Genomic DNA, 22719 nt, shown 5'->3' on the forward strand with positions numbered 1-22719 from the left:
AGCATATAAGAGACACACAGATACTGTTTTTTTAAAGGAAACTGGCTCTGTAAAGACATCAGATAGGTCTTCATAGAATCACAGAATGGTTTGGGTTGAAGAGGACCTCAAAGACCATCTAGTTCCACCCCCCCTGCTATGGGCAGGGACACCCTCCACTAGACCATGTTGCCCAAAGCCCCATCCAACCTGGCCTTGAACACTTCCAGGGATGGGGCCTCCACAGCTTCTCTGGGCAACCTGTTCCAGTGCCTCACCACCCCAGTCTATATACTCAGGATATACTGCCATTAGGTCAAAATAGCTATTTCTTCAATTTCTTCTTTATACACAGGGGTGGGCTATATGTAGGATTTCAATACTTGCAGTTCTAAACAGGACTTGTAGCTGTAAGTTAGGGTAAGTAAGTACCAGTGAGCATCTAGATTTTCAGAAATGTCAACCAGAGCAAAAACCTCCTTCTGTTCCTATCTAATGCTGAGTTCCTAAGTCCTTAAGCTCCAGATCATCAGCCCTGGCCCTGATTTTCAAGTATGGTCATAAAAGTCCAAGGCAAGCCTGACATCTTCTTTTAGCTGCTGTAAGGAGCTTAACAAAAAGCATCCATAAAAAAAAAAAAAAAAAAAAAAAAGAAAAATGCCGGTCTCCAAATCTCCACTGCCTAAAAGAGTTTGCCAACGCACTTCAGCTGCTTTCCCGGGAACATTTAATGACAGTTGGCTTTGCTCTACATGCATGGGTAATATATAATCCTTGTGCCACCACTTGCTTTGAGCGTTCTTCATGACTGGAGGCATTTGTTTCCTTCTTGCTTTTGATCTCGCTGAGACTGTTATTCCTGTAGTAGCAAAGCTATTTGTCCTTTTAAGTAAGCATGTGGTAATCCATGAAATCCATGATTCATAATGAAATTGGCTTCAGTCTGCAGGAGTTTAATGGTTGTCTCAACCCAGTACAACTGGCAATTTCGGCACAGAGCAGCTGCAACCCCTCCTTGAAGTAATAATATCTAAAGTGTTGGACAAACTGGGTAGTTGATGATAACCAGTATAAAACATGATACATAGCACAGCTCTGGGTAAATTAGAGTGCGCTTTAATTTGAGCTTGTGCAACCATGTTTAGCAGCAGTTGATGTTCTCACTGTTTGTGTTAGTTGTAAAAGTAGTATTACAATTGGACTTGACTCTTACAGATCAGCTTTGAATCTTTTAAGACCACCAGCCATGCTGTGCACTGAATTAGACCAAGACATATGGAAAAAACCCAATGTATGATGCTTTTTAATTACAGAACAAAAGGTGTTCAAACTTATGCTACATGGGGAGCTATAATATTTTTAAACTATTGGTTTTTTCTTAGGTGATATATATGTTTCTCTTGTATAGTACTTGCCATACTATTACAATATATTTATGTCTTTATATTTAATTAAACAAATTGGGAAGACATGCTGGCACTACATTCCACAAAGCTTGATGCCCTTTTGGGCAAATACAATCCCCTCATCGTGCACAAATCTTTTTTTTTTTTTTTCCTTCAGAATACACCTTAAATGCACTTGCTGTGTTCCTAGTACCCCGTTAAAATGCATGTTTGAGGTGGCACTAGTTTCAGTCTACAGTCCCACAGTATTTTACTAAACCTGCCATGCAATGAAACCACCCGTTAACCCTAATCTGCAACAAAGAACCTGCCTCTTGACTCAAAAACTATTACATACCATGGTTTACAAATGATAGTTGCTTGAGACATACTTTTTACTTTTAGGAGGAAAAAAATAGTCTATTTCTAGCTGTTACTGAGTATATACGGCTTGCTGGGTATGGTGAGCGAAGCCAAGCCAGTCCTTTGTTTCCTTTGATCCAGTGAAGCCTGAGCCTGTTTCCTTCTGCCGGAGCAGCACCACAAGCAGCAGCGTTCAAAGCAATGTTTGTTTTTCTCACCCCCTGTTTATGCTCTGGCTTTCTCAAGGATGTTCCTGTTGGTTTGAAATTTCCCAGGATTAATTTTAGCTGGTAAGTGATTTTTTTTTTCTTGGAAAGCCATAACCAGCAAGTGCCTTAAAGAGTACTCTTGGCACTCTAAGAACAGATGCTGCATCCCTTTAAAAGAAAAAAATGCCAAGTGGCCTTTGTGCTTCAGCTACTCCAGGGGAAAATACAGTCCATCCAGAAATCAGAAAAGACCTGCCAGAAGGGTTAACAGGAGACCTGGAAGGAAGAGGGGAAAGAGTGTGAGTGTTGAAAATATCTGTGCACAGTGAGTTTCATGTTTTGGGTGCTTGTTTGTATTTTTCACAGACTCAGCTAAAGATGGAGGGAGCAAAATAGGTGTCCAACACAATACAATAACAGGTCTTCTTGTGGTGGTTCTTATCCTGACTGGTGTAAACTTGGCTCTAAGGTAAAAATGACCATATGCATCTCCTTCAGGCTTTAAAAACACCCATGAAATATGTAAGCAAATACAAAGATTTAACCAAACACTGCTATTTTTGGCATTTTCAGCTTCCTGCAAAACAGCTTTCATCTGAGCAGTGCTGACTGGCCGATTCCTGCACTAGACCCAGGCAGCCAGCACTCATTTTTGTTGCCAGTTTCAAATTCACCACCTAAACCGGGGAGAAACGTTAGTGTTTCCAGGAGATCTCCCTTTACCAGGAGCAGTGTGCGCACGTGCCCAGCACCCACGCATGGGCACCCCGGGTCTGGCTGCTCCTGCCCATTCAAGCAGCTGGGGTGAGTTATAACCCACAGCACTGCATGGGTGATGCTTTCCTTTCAGCCTTGCTTTGCGGCGTGATTTTTTTTTTCCCCCTCCAGTAATTTTTTTAGATGGAAATCCCTTTCTTCTTGTCAGGCACATGCACCTGAAGTGCTGAACTCAAAGCAAACCCGTGCCTTCGGGTCGTTGGCAGTGGTGCTTTTTAGATGGAGAAGGTAAAAAGCTGGATCAGAAGATTTCTGGGGTGCTGGGGAGCTGGTCCAGGGTGGGACAAGTGGGTGGGCTGGAGCCAGTCAGCTGGAGGACGGCTGTTGAGGAATAGCTGCTCAATGAATAAGCATACCAGCATGCCTGCAGTCCTGGCCAAAGCCCTGGAGACATGATTGTGCTATAACCTGCGTGGGCTGGGTTTTTTTCTTTCTCTCTTTTTTTTTTTTTTTTTTTTTTTTTGCGTAAGAGCCATGCTAGGATTAATGCTGTCTGGGTGCTGCTGCAGTTTGTTGGGACTCTGTTTGTTTGTTTTGTGTATCCATCCTCAGCCTGCACGGGTCCACCTTCCCCAAGCGTGGGTTTGCACTTCAGGTTCAATGGAAGTCCAAAGGCTGCCAGGGCTCCCATGAAGCTCACCACCGTTTGCCCACCCTGGGCATCTTGCAAGTGCTGTTCGCCTTTGGTAGCACATCCTAAATAATGACAAATGAGAGTTTCTATTAAAAATAAGCCAACAACAACCTCCATTGCCTCCCAAACACACGCACATGAGAGGGGACCTGAGAGGAAAAGCCTCCACAAGACCCTCTTGGTGGCACAGGGCCTGCTGCCACCTTGCCCCGTAGGGCATTAAGGAAACCGCAGAGATGGGAACAAGTGTGGGGACATCAGCTCTCCAGCTGGCTTGCCATGACAGACAACAGTATTTGCTGCTGAATTTTTTTTTTGCTCACAGCTCACGTGAGCAAATGAAGAAAAACAGAAGACCTACACCGTTTCCTTCAGCCTGGATGGTGCAGTGGGAACGCTGCAACCACCACTTCCCTACAGCCTTCTAGCAAGGGAACATGATGAAAACAATTCAAAGGGAAACTGTGTTGCCTTTTCCAGGTGAGTTCCACTGTTTTCCTATGAAACCCTGTAGTTCCCTCCTTTTCCCTAAGTCTTGGTCCTCGTGCAGGCACCCAGACCACAACCTGGGGAGGAGACATCCCCAACAAGGCACCACTGGCTCTCCTCCACCCCTCCGCCACGGCAGGGAGTGCTCCAGCGTGCACAGATCCCTGCAAAGTAAACAGAGCCTTTAATTTTCACAGATTACATATTTCAGCCATCTACGGGGGCGGGGTGGCGAGAGAAGTTCTCTCTTCCTACCAGCGCTCCATCCAGGAGCAGTTTATCTCCATCCAGATAGGGCTGAAAAGGCACTTGAGCCATTTGCAAGTGTGGGCAGATCAAATAAAGGTGATTTAAAGCAGAGGAGGCCAAAACAATTGCCTCAGCCCGCTGCCACAGCACCAGGGAAGAAAGGTCTTCCATGCCGCTGGACGACACCACCACATCTTTTGGAGATCTTTCAAAATAAACTCTCAGCAAATGCTATTCAAAAACCTGGGGTAAGCAGATGATGCTGATACAACAAATATGTTATGACATAGCTTTTTTTAAATTTACTTAGGAACATAAATAGCTTTGTTAATTGCCATTCCTTTCAAAACATTGAAAGATGTAAACAGTGTTTGCCAGATGAGTGGGGAAATATATCTGAATTTCTGTGGTGACAGAGGAGGCCGTATTTTAACAAACACCACTTGGAAAGGGTTCTGCAGTGCTCAGAGTGGAAAATTATCTGGAATTGCCTTTATTTTTTACAGCTTGATCTTATCGTGAGTTCCCAGACCCACAATACCTACCATAAAGCCCCGGGTCCTAGAACTACAGGGAAGCAGAAGAATGCAAGATTTTGTTTAAAACAAAAAGAGAGCACAGGGAAAAGAAAAAGAAATTTGTTTCTCCAGTGACTGTAGAGATGATGTGGCCTGGGCTAACCCAAAGGCTCGAGGAACAAAAATGCGTGAACATAACTGCAGCGCTCCTGAATTTCAAGCCGTCACAGCGTTCTGGGGCTGAGTGACAGGAATTCTGCATGTCTGCGCTGACTGCCTTACACCAACAGACAAGGACGGTGCGCACCAGCCCCCGTGGCAGGTATCACCGCTGTGGCCGTGGGTGCTGAGAACCTCACACGGAGACACCGGTGTAATATCATGCAACCAGACAGCACAAGGAGACCCTGTCCCTGCCAGCCTGCTCCTTAGGTGGGGCTGAGATGATGGGTAGGAGGATCCCAGCCCCTTCCCGCAGGCTGACAGCCATGAAGGGGACAGATGGAGGAGGGCAGGCAACAGGGTGATCACCAGGGACAGTCCTGGGTGAACCAGCCAGAGGCAAGTGCTGGTCCCAACTCTGCTACCAGCGGTGGCAGGAGGCGATAACCACCACTGTTGGCTGGGGATGGGGTGGAACATTTTGGGAGGGGATATCTCGTACCCCACAGGTACTTGGAGGAGGTCCCCACCTGGATTTCAGGTTTCCTAAATGGCAGTGCAAAAGGGTCAGCCGAATACAGTCGGCATCACAGTGTTTATCCCTAATTCTGATATAAGGAATGTCTGCACATTATTTGACCCTGCTATTACATCACAGGGCCCTGTTCCGAGTGGGGCGGGGGGGAGGTTGACCAGAGGACCGCACAGGTCCCTTCCAGCCTACATGATCGCACACCCCTGCATGCCAGACCTCCCGGCGCTCACCACCTCTCTGCCGCAGCAAGGGAGAGGTCCTCACACGCACACACAGAGACACCCAGCTGCCTTTCTTGCCACATTAGCACATGCTCTTTCATGCCAAACCCACAACTCTTTCCCGCTTAGCATGGATCCCGTGCCACTGAAATGGAAACTGCAATCCCGGGATGCTCCTCCCCTGTGAAACAAGGCAGCCATATGCTTCCGAGGGCGCGGTGAGCTGCCTGCTGGCTTTTTCGCTCATTAAGATTACTTTATTCATCCACGTGAATGACGTTCGTGAGTAAGGCTGCTACTGCAATTCATGGAAATTGCATACAACACCCCTCATAGATATGTATTTTTCCCTCTCAATGTACATAGTGTCACGTCTGTCTAAACACACACGTTCAGTTTGTGAGTCATTACTGAAGGCAGAGGTCATCTCCAGCGCATGCTTTAAATCCTCACTTATCTACATCACCTGTTCTTCCTGTAGTCTAATAGCTTCACCTCCTTTTCCTAATGACATCACCTCCCATGTACAAAAGACACCAGCATCAGTACAGCTGTCATCTCACTATCTCTACCCTCTACCACAATATTGCCAACCTCTGGGTTTTTTGTTGTTTTGGGTTTTTTTGGTGGAGCCTTTTTCATAGTAAATGAATTCAAACTTTCTGCAATCTGTAGAAAGTCTAGATATGTGGTTGTGGCACATAAGCATCACTGAATTTTTGCCAGCCTGAAGAAATGTCTTCATTCATTAATCTATGCCCCACCTCTGCCGTACAAAGCCATGGAGAGTAAATGGAGTTTCTTATTTGGCAATATGAAGTTTGCCCACTTTTCCCATATGTCAAACAGGTTAGCTTGAAAAACACCCTGATTCACAAAATGAAAACATTTTCCAGGGAAAAAGTTATCAAAATCTCAGATTCTGACAGGAGAGGACATGCACAGTTGAGTTCCTCCCTCCATCACTCACAGCAGCAAGTTCTTGGACTGGTGTGTTTCTCGTATCACTGCCATCTCGTAGACATTTCATGTCTTGCACAACTCTCACGTGCTGACCGACCCATTGCCCTGTAGCCAAACCCACTTTATTGCGCTTCTCTCACTCTTTGTATGATAAGTGTTTCTCTCCCTAGCATTTCTGCTTAGGCCATAAGTTTTGTAGTCACCCTAATTCACGTCAGTATTTTTTCCACATTCCCTGCCTTTTTAGGTCTATCTATCCATAGTGCTGTGTTGGAACTATTATTATTTCTTGCTTGCTTGCTACCACAACTGGAAATCCCTGTTCTATCTTACTATTTTAAACCTGGGTATTGTGACTTCCTTCTTTATTATTATGTTCCTACACTACTTCTGGCAAAACTTCAAGGAACCCCAAGTATTGGAAGTGGCAAAGCACCCATCTCACTTTTATCGATTGTCTTCCTTTTTGTTTTGGTCTTCTAAAGGAGATGCACAGAAAAATTAGTTATGAAAACCAGCTGCTGCTTAGTCACAGGTGTGTACAGCATGCTACAATTTCAATCTAAACCAATCATGCTAGTCCTGTGGGTGGATAACAACTTACTTACAAAAACTAACTTTTAAATGAGGTTGAGTAAAGGTACCAAGTCATTGTAATGAATAAACAAAAACACCTTGGTATTCCACTTAAGGAGACTTTCTAAGGGAAAATTCCTTTCCTGAGTTACATTTCTGACCTACCTACTACAGCCTTTGAAGACAAATAAAACCCATGAAATCTGGTCTTCTGACAGCAGGTACAGTGTTCTCCCCGCTGACGGTGCTGGAAAAGGGATCCCCATAAAAATGCATTTCAGTGTTGCTATAGTAAAATAATCTTTTAACAGAAGGAGGTGGATCCTGGATTCAGCAAAAGATCCCAGCTAAGCCTGACGAGACAGCATTAGTAGATGCTTTTTGATGCCATTTCCCAAGCATTTCTTACCACTGCTGGTACAAGTTGTGTGACCAATCCATCAACGCTGAGCACAGGGCATCAATCCCTGTGGGCTGGCACGAACAACGCGTTGGCAGCAGAAGGCCATCTCACACCTCTGGGAAAAGCCCACACCCGTGACTGAGCAGCTGCTGAGCAAGGGGTCTGCATGGTGCAGCGACAGAGCTGGCGAGCAGATGATGCCGGGCACACAGTAGTTGAGCTGGAGACACCTACAACGTAAATGTCTAAGGTCAGGCAGGATGAATCCTCCCTTTTGTCCAAAACCAGGTGAGCCTAAAGGAAAAGGCTTGAATGCACATGTTTTTGTGTTAGGTATTATTATTTCTCGGTTAGTCACATATTTGCACATTTTAGGAATGCACGACTGAAATCAAGGTCTGGGGTTTTTTGACTGCAGAGCCAGCAGGCACCAAACCCAGCCTGAAGTTCTCCTCTTTTTAGAGTAAATATTTTCGGCATATGGAAGGAAAGGCTGCCAAGTGAGGGGAACATTAGCTAAACTGCCTCATCGAATGGTCTGACAAATACCTACAGGTCCCTCATTCCTCGCCTCCTGGGGCCGGCTCTGGCAGCCTTCACTCACCAGAGCAATCCTGAAGCCAAGGAAACCATGTGCACGGGTAAGGTGAGCCCAAGGTTGGCTCTGTCAATCAGAGAGGAGGAACACGGTGCCAACAGCACTCACACAATTATCTGGCTCAGGTTTTGAAACCTCTGCTCAACAGCGATGATTCAGCAGTTGATTACTGTTCATTTACTGGAAACTGCTTCTCGTCACTCAGAAGGAAAAACAACTGGAAAAGGCCTATATCACTCAATTTTACATTAGACAAGACCATTATGGTCAATTGCAAGCTTACAAAAAAAAACCATGTACTGGAAAGCTCCAAAATCAAAACATTTTTTCTTTCAAGAACCTTTTAATTTTCATGTTAACATAATGTTCCTTTTATTTGCCTTCTGTTTTCCTGGCCTTCTGGGTGTGCAATTCCCATTTTTCTCTGATCTCATGAAGACCAAAAACTTTACTGTACATATAACCCACTCCCCACAGGCACATACACGCATGAAATGTCTTCTTATAACTGGGAGCTGAGCATTACAGGGGAAAAAAAAGAAAAAAAAAGAAATACATTTTTGCAAGATCCAAGAGAAGTTGCAAGAGTTTATGTAATAGTTTATGTTGTACCTGGCATCCCAGCCAACATGCCAAAGACTAACCTGAAACCCTCCACAGCAAAAGTCATGACTGGCTGGCACCCACCTGTGGAAACAACTTTTAACTGGAGCTGCGACACACATACCACAGCCCATGGGAATGCAGGAATATGCAAAGTCCAGTCCTGGGCTTGACTAAGTCAATGGCCACTCTGTAATTTCAGAAGGTCACATCCCATGGACTGCTGCTTCAACAAACAGTAGCATCTACTTCTGGAAGTACCGTACTGAAGTGGCTTGATCTGGTATCTTCACTGCACTGTGCTGATGCACAATCTGTCCACTGAAAGACCGACACCTCCTAGGACTCTGCCACAACGTTTAACACAGTTTGTGCTTTGGGGACCTAACCAGTGTCTAGGAGCCTGGTGTGTGACAGTTACATTTTACAGGTTACAGTGATGGATCTTCATCATTCAGCGTCACTGCAGTAATCTTCAAAATAACACAAGACCCATTTCCTAACTCAGAAACAAAAGTATAGATACCATTTAACAAAAATTCTTTTGCTTTAGGTTGTTCCTTTCTGACCAGGTCATCTGAGTTCAGGTACCAGCCATCAGGTACAAATACCTTTCACACTGGCTGAGAACATCCTCATCCACACTTGCCCTGCCACTAGCACAACGATGCCCTGAGCCTTCACTTGGGCCCCTCGAGGCTGACACAATCCCAAGAAGGGACCATCCCCTGTAGCTGCTTGAATTCCAGATTACTCTTATTTCCAGGGCAAGCATCTTCCCAACACCATGCACATACCTTCAGTTTGGACATACCCCCCCACACCCCAGATCCAACAACTATGCTTACATTTACATCACAAACTAAAGACTGCGTTGCTCATCACAACATCCCTTTCAACATACTGAGCGGTACTGTGGCTTCATCACATTTGACATCCCATCAGTGCTGCCTACGAGTAATGGGTGGACAGAGATTGCAACATTTTTCCAGAGCATGTGCCTACAAAACTTCCACTACACAGGGGCGTCCATCTAACCTGCCTCATTCAGCGACACTTAAGGCCACATCCTGCTACAGGCAGTATAAGATGTTTTTATCAGGTGTGTAATGGTTGCTAATGAAGAACTAACCAGTGGGAGTTGCACCAAACCATCCCACTCGCATGATATCATCTTTGCAAAGGGAGGCATCCAGGAGTTATGCTGAGCTCACTCGCAACGACTCTCAGCCTGTGGCTTTCAGTCTCTGTAGGACAAGATTGCTTTGTTTATACATTCACCAAGATAGCCAGACAGGTAACTCTCCTCTGCTCAGTTCTTCCAGGACTCAATGCTGCAGTTGTCAGGGCAAGTGACATGGGTTCAGTTGTGGTTTCCACAACTTCAGACCTGTCCTTGGTTACCAGAGCGTTACTTACACATTTACAAAAAAGGTTAATTCGCAAGTGCATATAATAAACCTGTGGGTTTTGTCAGTGTAATGAATATTCCGAAATACTGCCACATATTCAACAGACGCAATAATAAGAGTGATTTGTGCCTGAATCCTCATCTTCTTTTACACACTTTCCCCACTGTCCTCACAATTGCAGAACTCTTCTCTAGCCAGGTCCATCCCATCCCCACATAAAGTGACTGTAATTGGCCATGCTTCCCTTGCCTTTTGGGACCTGCCTTTATGCCAATGGCTCCAATGGTCCCACTTCCACCGCTGATATCCATCCCAAAAGGGAGCTCTGGGGAGTCCTAGCCCAGCCCCAGCAAGCATGAAGTTAGCTGAAGTGATGTTGGCACGGGTGAAGGGAGGATGCAAGTGTACATCAGCCCACTCCCCTCGATGATGAGGAAGGAGGGTGTTTGGTCAGCTATATTTCACTTGTGGGCAGAACAAACAATGTCAGACTCTTGGTCCCTAACTGATAAATTTTCAACCCCCTGGAAACCTTTGTGAATCCTCTCAGTGGATTCCTCTCATGCACCCTCAGGAACCAGGTGGTTTCTGGGATGTAGATAGTGAGCGTGAACTGCCAGACCACCAGCTCCTGGACCTTTATTATGCGACACCTTTAGTCACCCTTGTCCTGCCTGGGGAAGGAATATGCCCTCCCCAGCAGTCTCCCTCCAGCTCAACAACTCCTCTCACCCCAGCACACAGCCAGGACTTTGTTCCATCCTCCCTCTCACTCAAGTTCTCCCATACTCTCTGTGGGTGATGCCTCTCCATCACCACCACTGACCCCAAGCCTGGAGTTTGGATTATCCTTCCCCAGAGATACACATCTGTCTCCCTGCTTATCCTTACAGTTTAGCCAGGCAAGGTGCTTCCTCCACTCCACCTCTCCTTGTCCAAAAACCTTTTCCTTCCAGGTCACCACCTCTCGTTGCTGTTGTCGCAACCTCCTTCTCCAGACCAGCTCCCACACAGGCAGATGACCACCATCCTCCTCCCTGCACAAAAGCAACCCCAAGCATAACATACCTACCTGCTGTCTATCACAAATATGGCCTTTTTCATTCTCCCTTCACTTCTCCCTCTGCACCTCTGTAGGCCAGTCCAAAGCAACTTTGGTTCGAGGGCCCTATGGAGCTCCAGCAACTTTAGATTCAGCTCTTAGTCCCAGCCACTGCCTCCCTCCTGTTATGTGATTTTGTATGGAATTGATCTCCTCTAAATTATTTCATCATCTAAGAAGGGTCTAGTCTCATCTAGGCTCCCCAGACCCTCCCTAAAATCAATAGATAGTCATCTAGGACTGGTAGGATGCCCAGGCCCCCAGAGGTATCCACTTCACCCCACATCTTGGCAAGGAGGAACTTGTTATGGGCAGCTCGCTCAGTGACTGCTGGTGTTAAGGGAAATGAAACCCACCCAGGTCACTCAGTTCTCAACTCTCGATGCTTGTAGTCATCTCCCCAGATCTCTGGACTTCACTCACGCTGGACCTGCCTCCAAAGCTAACTTTTCTGTCTTGTCATTACCTTGTAATTTCTTTCTTGTCGTATCCTACTTTTCATCTCTTGCTCATCCCAGGTTGTAATTACGTTACTCACGGTAGGTCAAGCAACCGTGATGTCACAGGGTTGGTAAAACCACTGGTCAAATTTGCCCCTTGCTAAGCCAGTATGATCTGATTTTTGGCCTCAACCCTACAAGCACGCGCATACTTGTTTAATTGTATGCATGAGTTGTGGTGCTACCTGCACTGGGACTATGCCCATGTGTGAAGGAAAGCACGTGCCCACAAGCCCAGAGGCTCACAGCCACAGAAAGGGAAGGGGCTGGTTACACTCCTTCAGACTGCAGTTGGCTCTGGAGGTCTGCTGCATCCCACAGCGGGCTCTGCTGTCACAAAAAGGAAAACCTGGAAAATATGTAGGGTCTTGTGGCTGTCTCTGCAACGCCTCAGTATAGGCCTGGGTCAGGGGACTGACCCTCAAAATGAGAAAGGAACGGAGAGCACAGCTGTAAAACCCAGCAGCCAGATGACTCCCAGTCTCATCCTGGTGCAAAAGAAGTAGACCACACGAGGCATGGGATACAGCTATAAATAAACCCCAGTGCTTGTACCTGCATATTAACATTCATCCATCACCACAGTTATTAACCAGGACTGAGCTGTAACATTTTATGGCATTTAGGACAGACACATTTTCTTCTGACTTAACGGTATCTCCTGTGAACTAATTCACTCATCTACAAACTATTACTATTACTACTACTATTACTATTACTATTACTATTACTATTACTATTACTGTTACTGTTACTATTACGATAAACTGTGCATATAGTGGGTTTAAGACACAGAACAAAAGGTTTGCATGCACTATATAAGGGCTGTCATGATCCTGAGACGGGGTTAGAAACTGCTTAATGTAGGTGTCTACGTCAGGTGCTGCTGACTCACTGAGGTCTGAGACAGCTGAGTGAGACTTGGGGGAGATCCAAAACATCTCGTAAAACCGTTCACTTCTCAGTGAACATTTCTTCCCTTTTCCATAGAATGGCTCTCTCTTCCCATTTCTACAGCTACAAAGGGTTTCAAAGTTTTTTGCTTTTGCAGGAGTTCAGTCCTGATCCGGTCTGTTGAAGTCAAAGAAAGATCTCCCTCGGCTGAAATAAGCATTGGATCAAACCTCATGAGAAGGTATTTTTGTGGACTGTTTTTGTGAATCCTTTTGTACAAAGACCCCCCCCAAAAAAAAACAAAAAAAAAAAGAGCTACAGGAATAGCACACCACAGACAATATTCCCCCATTACAATGCTCCTAGACATTTTTTTTTTGGGACAAAGATTCAAAAGTTCTCCAGCAGGAAACAATGGCTTTTCCATGAAAAAGCTTGTCAGATTCAGATCATTAGCCATATGTCCAAATTTTCTTTTTTTTTTCTTGTGCACTTTGTTTGTTTTTAACTGAAGCAAAGCTGTGAATGCATGCCAGCCCTTTATCCTCCCCAAAAAGGGGGAGAAACTTAGTCATGATACATCCATCATTCCCAATTCTTCCAACAGCCTGAACACATCAACAAAAAGGCCCAGTCTAATGAAAAAAAAATTTATTTGGAAAAAAATAGTAAGTAAAATAAGTTTCCATATGTTTACCATAAAAATAACCTAGACTCCACCTTGGGGTGTATAAAAATACAGACTACAGATTGTATATTTTGGCATTAGTTAAAAAATGCCTTTGTAAACATACCCTATTAAAATTTAACTGCAGCTTTTATCATTTACTCAAGTAACATATGAAAGGGCTAGAACACATTTATCACAGAAGTAGTCATTTTATCAGGGCTTAGTAATAGCAGTGATGTATTGTGCAATTTGCAGTGCATGCCTGGTGAGTACTATCCATACACATCTGTAAAGTATCCTTTAAAGTGTATCCAGAAACATTAACACCTATTAAAAAAAAAAAAAAGTTATAGAAGCAGCAGACTTTTCAATCCTGTAGATAAGACTTAAGTTAACATATGTGATTTGTGTCCAGACTGCTGGCCAAGAGAGGGACATGCAGGTGGTACTACGGCAGGAGGACAAGTTTCATTTATATTTTTTCTTAGTGGTTACCAAGATGAAATTAGGATAAATATCCCCTAAAAGCTCTAGATTGAGATTCAGTGTCACTTTTTGGACATAGTTTTTACGATATCAAAATAAATGTCGTAAGAGTTCATACGACTCATAGAGCTGTCAGGTCTGGGTCCTTCCCAATCAGTTTGGATTTTAATGAGCCGGAGATGCTTGAAAGACTTCAGATCTTCTTAAGAAGTAGCCTATATGACTCACTGAATTTTGCATTACCCCAGCGATTGCCAGGCTAAGCATGCATACCACCCACGGGCCAGCAGCAAACCCTCAGCGTCCCTCAGTGCCGGTGGTAACCTGAGATCAAGTGGGAACAGCAACAAGCTCGCTTGTGCCCTGCATTTCTGCAAGAAATTCCTTTAACAGACTAATTCTAAGCCTTTCAAAGTAGTCACTATTTCTACTACAAACAGAGCAACAAAAGACGGAGAGTTTAAATGAAAGAGTTATATTAAACCATCACAGCTATTAAAGTACAGCTGAGTAATTCCCCAGTTACTTTATCGAAGCGGCAAGAACCATATGGGTACCATACATCATTGCTGCATCTCAGACTTGATGAGCGTACGGATAATAAGGTCTGTGTGCGAGCAACGCGTTGCAGTGGCAGGAGGTGCACACAACCACGTAATGTGGGCAAGAAGTGTTACACCCTGGTGTCACCATGCAGTATCATGTATTTGCATAGGAACTAGACACCGTAGGGCAGAGGCACTGACTGATTTCCTCCTTCAGCTTTTCTGAGGTTACTCTGCTGTGTTAAAGAAAGGGGGCTCCTATTTATTTCTGAAATTGAAGGCCTTCTGTATTTTAACTATATTGCCTGGAAAATCCACATACGAAGGTCTGCAATTAAGTGTAAAAACAATAAATGCCTTTCTGTCCTTTCAAGTGGGAAAGCTTTCATCATTACAAAAGAGGAGAAAGCAGGAGGAAAGTTAAGAAGATCTGCAGGTGGACAGCACAATGCCTCCTTTGAGTTGAGGGGCAAAGACAGTTGCTCAATAAACACTCTGCTGTTTATTTTTTTTTGAGTGTGTGTGAGATGAGGAATTCAAAGGATGATATTCAGCACAGCTTAGTCTTAGTAAAACATATTCCAAGACCTGCACACATCGCCAAATGTTACAGTCCATTTCACGAGACTTGAATATATCACTTCTGTTGTTGTTTCTGTTGCAGGAAAAATATCCTGAATGCAGGGCAGTGTTTGATTTTGTAGCAAAGTAGATACTGGCGATGTATGGATTAGCTAATTATCTCAGTTTACATAAGGAAAAGTTTGTTTTGATGTAGGATGAAAATGACTGGAAAATACAAGTCAGATATTTCATCTTTTCTTTCCCATGTGCCAGGCACACGTGCTAACAACATCCCCCAGCCATTCATCACACATTCTGTTTGCTGTGCCTTAACCCCATGGAGGAAGGTCGCTCCTTGTGCCAAGCTGAGAATATGTATTATACAAATCTGTGCACAACACGTCGTTGTGCTCCAGAATAGGTTTGCTTTTTCTTGAAGAGAAGTTTGGAGACTGGAAAAAGCATCATGTTCATGTCAGATTATTTTTGGAAGTAATTTAAATACAAATAAAAGGGAATATCCAGCAGGAGATGCTGATGAAAAGCATTCAAGTAAAAAAGACCTGGTGGCATTTCTCAGCTATCTGATTACAGGAGAGTTTCTCCAGTCAGCACAACATCACTGAATCAATAGCAGTTCTGCCCTGCCAGGCCATTTAGGGGAAAGCTGTGCACGCAAGTCCAGAAACAGTGTTTGCACTTTAACATCTGCTCTGCTTTATCAGTGCATTTTACAGCCACCGCTGTTAACTGAATTATATTGCTGCGGTGAGGTACTTCTGAACGCCAAGCCTGTTGCCTTGCACACAAGAAACCAGGGCCAGGCAGATGGAAGAGAGGGCGTGGGGCGAGCACAACAGCCTGTGGCCAGCGTGAGGGCCACCACCTCCAAGAGGGAGTCCAAAATTATTCTACTTAGTTTAAAAAGCACGTAATGTAAAGCAGCAACTTGCTCAGGTATGCAAGAAACAAACCTGAGTGAGAGCCTTAACCAGTCCACAGGGTTGTTCACTCATTTCCAGGACTTTAAAGTCAAACACAGGTGACACAGGGAGCACCGACGAGGGCATTTTGCTTGGGCACCGTCAGCAGTGACAAGTGAACCGGGAATCGGAGGCTGCTCCTGCCGAGAAGACCCGGCCCCTGGCACTACCCACGGGGCTCTCTCCTGGCGTTCACTGTTGGTTGCTCGTGCCCCTGCCAGCCGTGGGCTGAGCCAGCCCCTGCTGATGGGAAGGGCACCAGCCAGGGACTCTCCCAGGACGCAGCAGAAACAAGCCAACCCTGTTTTGCAAGGGTGCAGGGAAGAGAGTTAAGCTGCGCAAGCAGAAGTCTTGCCCTCAGCACTGGAAAACAATCACCGGTCCGTTTTTGTTTGCTGCTGCAGATGTAACCTCCAGCAGTACTTAGCTCAAGTCTTGCTGTGTGTCTAGTCTATTCTGCCTATGCACCTCCCAGCGCTACTCATTTGGGTACCACCTTCAGGCATTATTAACATTTCCTCTTACGCTGCTGTGCCAAAACACCAGCACCCTCAACAGCAGCTGGAGCAGGACGTTTTGGTTTTTATTTTTTTTTCTCCTTTTATTTTCTAAAAGAGGCTGGGAAGCATTTTGGCGCACTTTAACATGAGAGATACTGTAAGTTTGAGGAACAAATAACATGTATTCATAAAGCTCTGATGACTGCAATGAAGACCTGAACCGTCCATGCCTGTCTCTGCTCCCATCGCTACAGAGAGGACCTGCTGGATTTGCTGGGAGCAGCAGCCAAGGGGACTATGCTGGCAGCCGGCAGCGGAAAGATGCGCTTCAGCTGTGTGCTCGCACAGCTTCAGGGGAAAAGGCGTTTTCCAGCGTTTTGCTGCCCTGCAGCAAGCCTTTCGGTCTCCCTGTGCTCCCTACGGCATCTCATCCCAGCTCCAGGCAGGGACCTGCGGGGTCCCAGCCTTTGTCTCTCTGCCTGAGTTTGCCTTTTTAAGCTCAGGGGTAATGCAGGTTATAAATAGGTAACAGGAGAGGAGCCGGTCACTTGTACCACAGACTGCAGAGGTTAAGCAGCAACATCAGCCCGGAGAACGGCCATTTCGCCTCAAATCAGCCCAGTTACTGCCAGAAGCCCCTGGGGAGGTCCCCAGTCACTGCCCGTGGTGGAGCCTGGAAAGATGCAGTAATTGTTCATACCACCAGAAAGCCCGTTGTCTGGGCAGCATTTAAATGGCTGGAATGAATAATTGTTAAATTATGGTGAGCTGAACAAGGAAAACACCCACAACGAGCAGCAAAGAGCATTAAGTGTACCATCTAATGATTCTGTGGGTGACCACAATTATTCTTCCATCTTTTCTGGAAACAAATTGTCCAGCAAAGCCACACAGCTACAGACGGGTTTGTTCTGAGGGTAGCACCAAAATACCACAGAACAATTCACAGGGGATATTCCTTTCCTCTACCTACTGCGACTGCCCGGTGCAGCACCGAGCTTCAGGGAGACTCTGCGTCACCTTACGACTTCAGCCGGTGCGAGTTACCCAGAGGAGGCCAGCACGTGGCTCGCCCTCCCGGTGGGCGATGGGGCTCAGCATGGCAGCTGGCTCATCGCGACGGCGCTGACATTTATCTCCCAACTTGCATCCCGGAGGGCTCAGCATCAGCGTCCTTCTGGTCACTGGCACTCGACAGCCCTAAAACGCCGCATTGCCGTGTCCCGGTGGCGCCGGTCCAACCACCTCATGTGGTTTCCTGCACGCGGCTTTCAAATCACAAACCATGGAAATACTTTATCTCCAGTTGCAGAATTATATCACTGTGAATAGCATATCCTTCCTAATTAATAATTGCAATATTGCCAAGAAAGTTATGAAAGCTTTGGTCCCTCTAATCATCTAGTCAGCCTGACGTTTTTCCCAAGTTTTCATAATTCATATTTTAGCAAATAGCACTACATCCTTTGCACTTCTCAATGCTTTCTGGAATAACTTAGGCTAAAGTTCTTTAACTTGTAAGTCTAACTTCTTTATTCTATTTCCATTCTAGGTCTATCCAAAGATAACATGTCACTAAATTGCAGAGGCATAATATTAGAATTTTAGTGAACTGAGTGAGTATTGAAGAGGGAGGGGAAAACCACTTTGCCACAAAAACTAATTATTTGCTGAGATTAATTAATGATTTAATGTAGCCCAAACCTATTTGAAAATGAGACTTGTCAATTCGAGGAAGAAACATAGAAGTTTAATGTTATAAAACAGAGCCTAGGATGAGATTGCTTCATGTTTAATAAACTATATGAGCCTTGCCATACATTTTTGGTATTTTGGAACTTACCCTGTCCTGGGAAGTTGGAAATTAGAATGTGTTTGGTTTCTTTGGTTAGGTCAATTTATTTTAAAAAGCCTATAAAAAAGCAAACTGAAGTAAACTAATTTGGCCAAAAAATTTCAAAACACCCAAGAAATGCCTAACCAAAAATGTGTCATCACTATTAGAAAATGCTTTTCAGCCCAGCCACAGCTCCGCTCCCTGCCCTGCACTAGCAGCAGTTGCAGCACTCGCGCGGGGCACAGGGCATCCTCACTGGAAGCGTCTGACTCCCTGCCTGACTTAGGGAGCCATCACCGGGGGCTTGCAGCACAGATTTTTAGGGCTTTATTTTCTGGAGGCGAGTCGTATTTTCACAAAAAAAACAAACGGAAACAAGTATTAAACCCTCACAATTCTTCCCAAAATGGAAGTCTTGCTCCTTGGCAGCCTTATCCACAGAGCAGTAGCTTGCCATGTCAGAAATTCAACTACAACAGGCATTGGCAGCCTCTCCTGATGGCAAAGGGGCTTAGTATTTAAGTGACACCCTGAAGCAAGTAGGAGCAGAAATTAGGATCCACATACCCGAAGTTTGGGATCAATAGTGAAAAGTTCTCAGTGATGTAACAGCCTTTTAAATCACTCTGTTGGGTGCACAATTTCTGCAGCACTCCAGTATTGCTGTCAAAGCCCAGCAGATCCACAGCTCGAGTAAGTCAGTGCAGCTCAACTGGTGCCGGTGGAGCCACACTGGTTTACACCGACTGAGGACCCAGTTCAAGGCAGTGAAATCATTGCAAAAAAATGCAGAGGGAGTGGGGAGGCTGAAGCAGTTCACAAGTTTGATTTTATATTTAAAGGACACATGCAGCTGGTGAAGGTGCACTAAATTGTAAGCTAGCTGCCTTCCCAAGCCCTGCCATCATCATCATCACAGCCGTGGGAAAGAGCTACAAACAAACCCCGTGAAACAACAAGGTGACTGCTGGTGAGAGGGAGGTAAGTGTTATGGAAATAGCTCAGCTGCCTGTAGCTTCTCTTATGGGAGAGCTGAATAAGCATGCTGGCCCCAAAAGAGATCGTCTGACCCTCTCTGTTTTCTGTACAGTGTTTCCATACTAACAGCTCAGAGGCTGCTTGGGGATATGGCACAAAATATGCTGCCTACAGGCTTGATATCAGAGGTGATTAGCTTATGATAGCTAATTGCATGACTACTAATTGATAGGAGATGTGCTCTGAAAAGACCACGAAGGTCCTTAAGCTCCTTCTGAATCCTCAGCCTCCTGCTCTCTCCTCATACATCAGCAATGAGTGACATTACCCACCGTCAAAAATATCGCCCGCTTCCTCCCTTAGTCAGAACTGAGCACCTTGGTCACAGTTATCTCCAGGGATCATGGAGAAGGTAATTCAAGAGAAAACGCTGTGACCAAAAGTGAAACTAGAATTTCTGAACTAAGAAGTTGCTCTTTCAGGCTGAAATTTCACCGGGGCATGCTGCATGAAAACATGGCAAGGAGACAGCCTTGTTTCACCTTTTGTAAATCTCTATTTGTGCCTTACTGGCAACTGAGCGCCTCCTAAGGCTTGGCATATGGTATCATCTGAAGCACAAAATAAAAATATTGCACCCATCTGTACTCCTACATGGTTTTGCTAGCCAATGTCTACACTCACGAAAGCAGATTATTTTAATATCACATTTAAAAAAAAATAAATCCTTAAAGAAATGTTGCAAAAGCGTTTTCAGTTTTGTGTATCTAAAGTACTTCATCAGAAGAAATACTTCCAGAGAGAATCACATTTACTCTTGGGCTGTTATCCAAGATGTTGATAGGATGAATGGGCCCTAACATGGAACTAAATGCAATTAATGCCTATGGCAAGGTTCCTTTACATTCCTGTGAAATAAAGGAGAATTCATCCCTCATGTAATAAGCCTATTCAAGATCATTAACTGCATTAGTTACTAATACTCTTAGTCCTGTAGCATCTGTCAGCTCTTTTAATGGTCCAGAGTCCAGGCCAATTAGAGAATAAGACTGGAACAACTAGAGATAAATTTTCTTTGAAAGTCCCAGTTTCTCTCTGCCTTACCGTCAGAAAGTGCTTAACTGGAGCAGGCACGCAGCCAACTCCTATCTGGGGAAATTCCCCGCCTCACAAGTTATCTATTTAATTCCAATGGCACTATTTTATAATGGCCCTTCCTGTTTCTTTCTCTTTGCTTCTCAATCTAGCTGTGCTGAAAAAGTGCCAGCTTTTCTTGCTTGGATTTAATGTCTTAGCATTTATTTTTTTTTTCCTAAGTCACTGGACAGCCCCCTAGCCTTTAAAAACTCTGGGTTATTTCTAGATGCGTAAGTCAACAACAACTTCTGGGGAAGGCTTATCTCACCAGCTATAAACTCTTTTCCTACCTGACTCTCTTGAGAACAAGACATATTGGCTGCTCATAATTCACGTAAATGTTCAATGTTTCACAACAAAGAGAAACATGCCGAATTATTTTTATCTCCTCTCCCGGAATAAATCCCCGCACAGTTCATTTCCAGGCATCCATCACTTCACACCAGAGGCAGGGCTTTGGTAACGAAGGGAGATCTAAGCGGAGAGGCCTCCGGAGCATTAACCTGCTCCGAGTGGGACAGAAGCAAAGCAGGACTGCATTCCTCCTCCACAAGTCAAACCTTGCCACAGTACCTTTAAAGCGAAAATTTACCAACACATGCTCGCACCATTCGCTTAATTAAAAAGGGCCATAAGCAACGTTGTTCTCTGCACTGGAACGGATCTGTCTGGAAGTGTTGGATACCAAGGACAGATAGGAAACACAGCACACATTGAAGAGAGCTATGGGAATAATTTAAAGCAAATACTCAAAAAGCAATACGTTTTGCCTCTATCTGCTCAAGAATAGCCACAAACTGAATTGCAATTTTGCTTCGGCTTGTCTAATTTTAATCATTTATCATTGCATCAAATGATTCTTGGTCTGTAAATTACGTAAATTCATGTAAATAATGGAAACCCAGTCTGTGTTGACCAGCCCTTAGCAGGAAGTGATATATTGTAGTTGTAGCCCTCTGAAATGAAAGCCTAATCTCTTAAATGCTTTAAGAAAGTGTCCCTATAAAACGAAAACTTTTTTTCATTGCTGCAGAACCAGTTTTCAGTATTTGGCATCGTTGTAGAGGACACTTCTGTTTATCTGGCTCATCTTTGTATGGGTCATTAGCACGAGTCAGGGACACACAGTTAAAAATTAGCATGTATTAGGACTAAGAGACCAGAGCAGGGAGCAAGACTTGAAATAGGTTGGTCTTATCATTGCTAAACCTTGAACCATCAGACAAGGGGAAAGGAGTCATAATGAAATATTACTCAAACCGCACCTTTTCGTAGAAATATAGGTCATGCTAAGGGTGTGCTTTTTGACTATCAGCACCTTATTAAGATCTCTCAGAGATTCAGAGGAAAACCTTGATAACATAATAACATGGAAAATAGCCTGTTAAAATGTTAATAAGCCAACGAAAAGGGAAAAGTGTTGAATTTGGGTGGATAAAAGCTTGCCATAGAGTTAGATTACAGAAGGTAACACAATTCTGCCAAGGTGTTATGACATTTTAGCTCAGGGTTTTTATAAAAAGGCATTTGCTCTTGATTGTTCCAAGTCCCCACGGGGGAGGGGGGGGGGGGGCGGGCACAACCAGTTAGGATGTCAAAATGCTTTTTCAAAACTGAAATAAATGCACTGATTTGGGGGAAACCCCTCCTCCCCTCTCAAAATGTTATAATTAAAATAAAAGCAAGGCAAGAGACAAAAATGAGATTGAACTTTGCCATAGGCTTTGCTGAGCTGTAGCTGTACAACATTGCGAGCTGAACTACACTGATTTTGATAAAAGACTGTTCCTGCAACCTGCCACGTGATTAAAAACAGAGCTGCCTTGGGTACAACTGGCAACAGACAACAATAAGTCAAGGACTTGAGGACCCAAAGAGGTTCACTGGAGGTAGCTCGGATTCGAGACACCCAGTGCTGAGTCCCACCAGGACCTTTCCCCTTACAGAAATGCAACCCTGGGAGCCTGGTGTGGCCAAGGCTGGGGATCGTGGGTCGCCAAGGCTGGAGATGGTGATCCCACAGCCAGATGTGTCCAACTTCCTTAAACCTGGGCAGCTCTGCAGGGACCAGGACCCCGGCTCCCATGCACAGGGGCAATCAGAGACACCAGGACCCCCACAGCCTCTGCCATCACACCCCAAACTCCCAAGCCTAGAGAGATCTGGATTTACTTAGGGCTTGATTTTTTCTCCTACAGATGCTGGAAATTTTGACTTTCAAGGTGAATCCAGGGCTTCGAGAGCTCCCAGGCTCACCACTGCATTGTGCTGAGCTGGAGCTAGCGTCCTCCCCAACAGCCCATCGCCCCTCAAGTGCTGGCAGTGGGCTTGCTCCGGAGCCACAGCTCCCCATCGTCCTGGCAGCTACTTGTCAAGTTGGCACTGTCCTCAGCCTCCCAGCTGCTATTATTTATTTCAGTAGTAAACATCGTGTTTCAGGACTTTTA

General features: G+C 44.9%; 1 long non-coding RNA gene across 1 annotated transcript in view; it reads right to left on the reverse strand.

The window, feature by feature from the left end:
• Positions 1–1297: 1297 nt before the first annotated feature.
• LOC129213932 (uncharacterized) overlaps positions 1298–22719 on the reverse strand; it is a 56163-nt gene continuing 34741 nt past the window's right edge. Inside the window, exons 2-3 of the long non-coding RNA XR_008579575.1 lie at positions 7470–7693; positions 1298–3409 (exon numbers count right to left, since the gene is read on the reverse strand). This is a non-coding gene — a long non-coding RNA (uncharacterized LOC129213932). The remainder of the gene's footprint in view (positions 3410–7469; positions 7694–22719) is intronic.

Source organism: Grus americana, chromosome 1, assembly GCF_028858705.1.
Source record: "Grus americana isolate bGruAme1 chromosome 1, bGruAme1.mat, whole genome shotgun sequence".
NCBI classification, from domain to species: Eukaryota; Metazoa; Chordata; class Aves; order Gruiformes; family Gruidae; genus Grus; species Grus americana.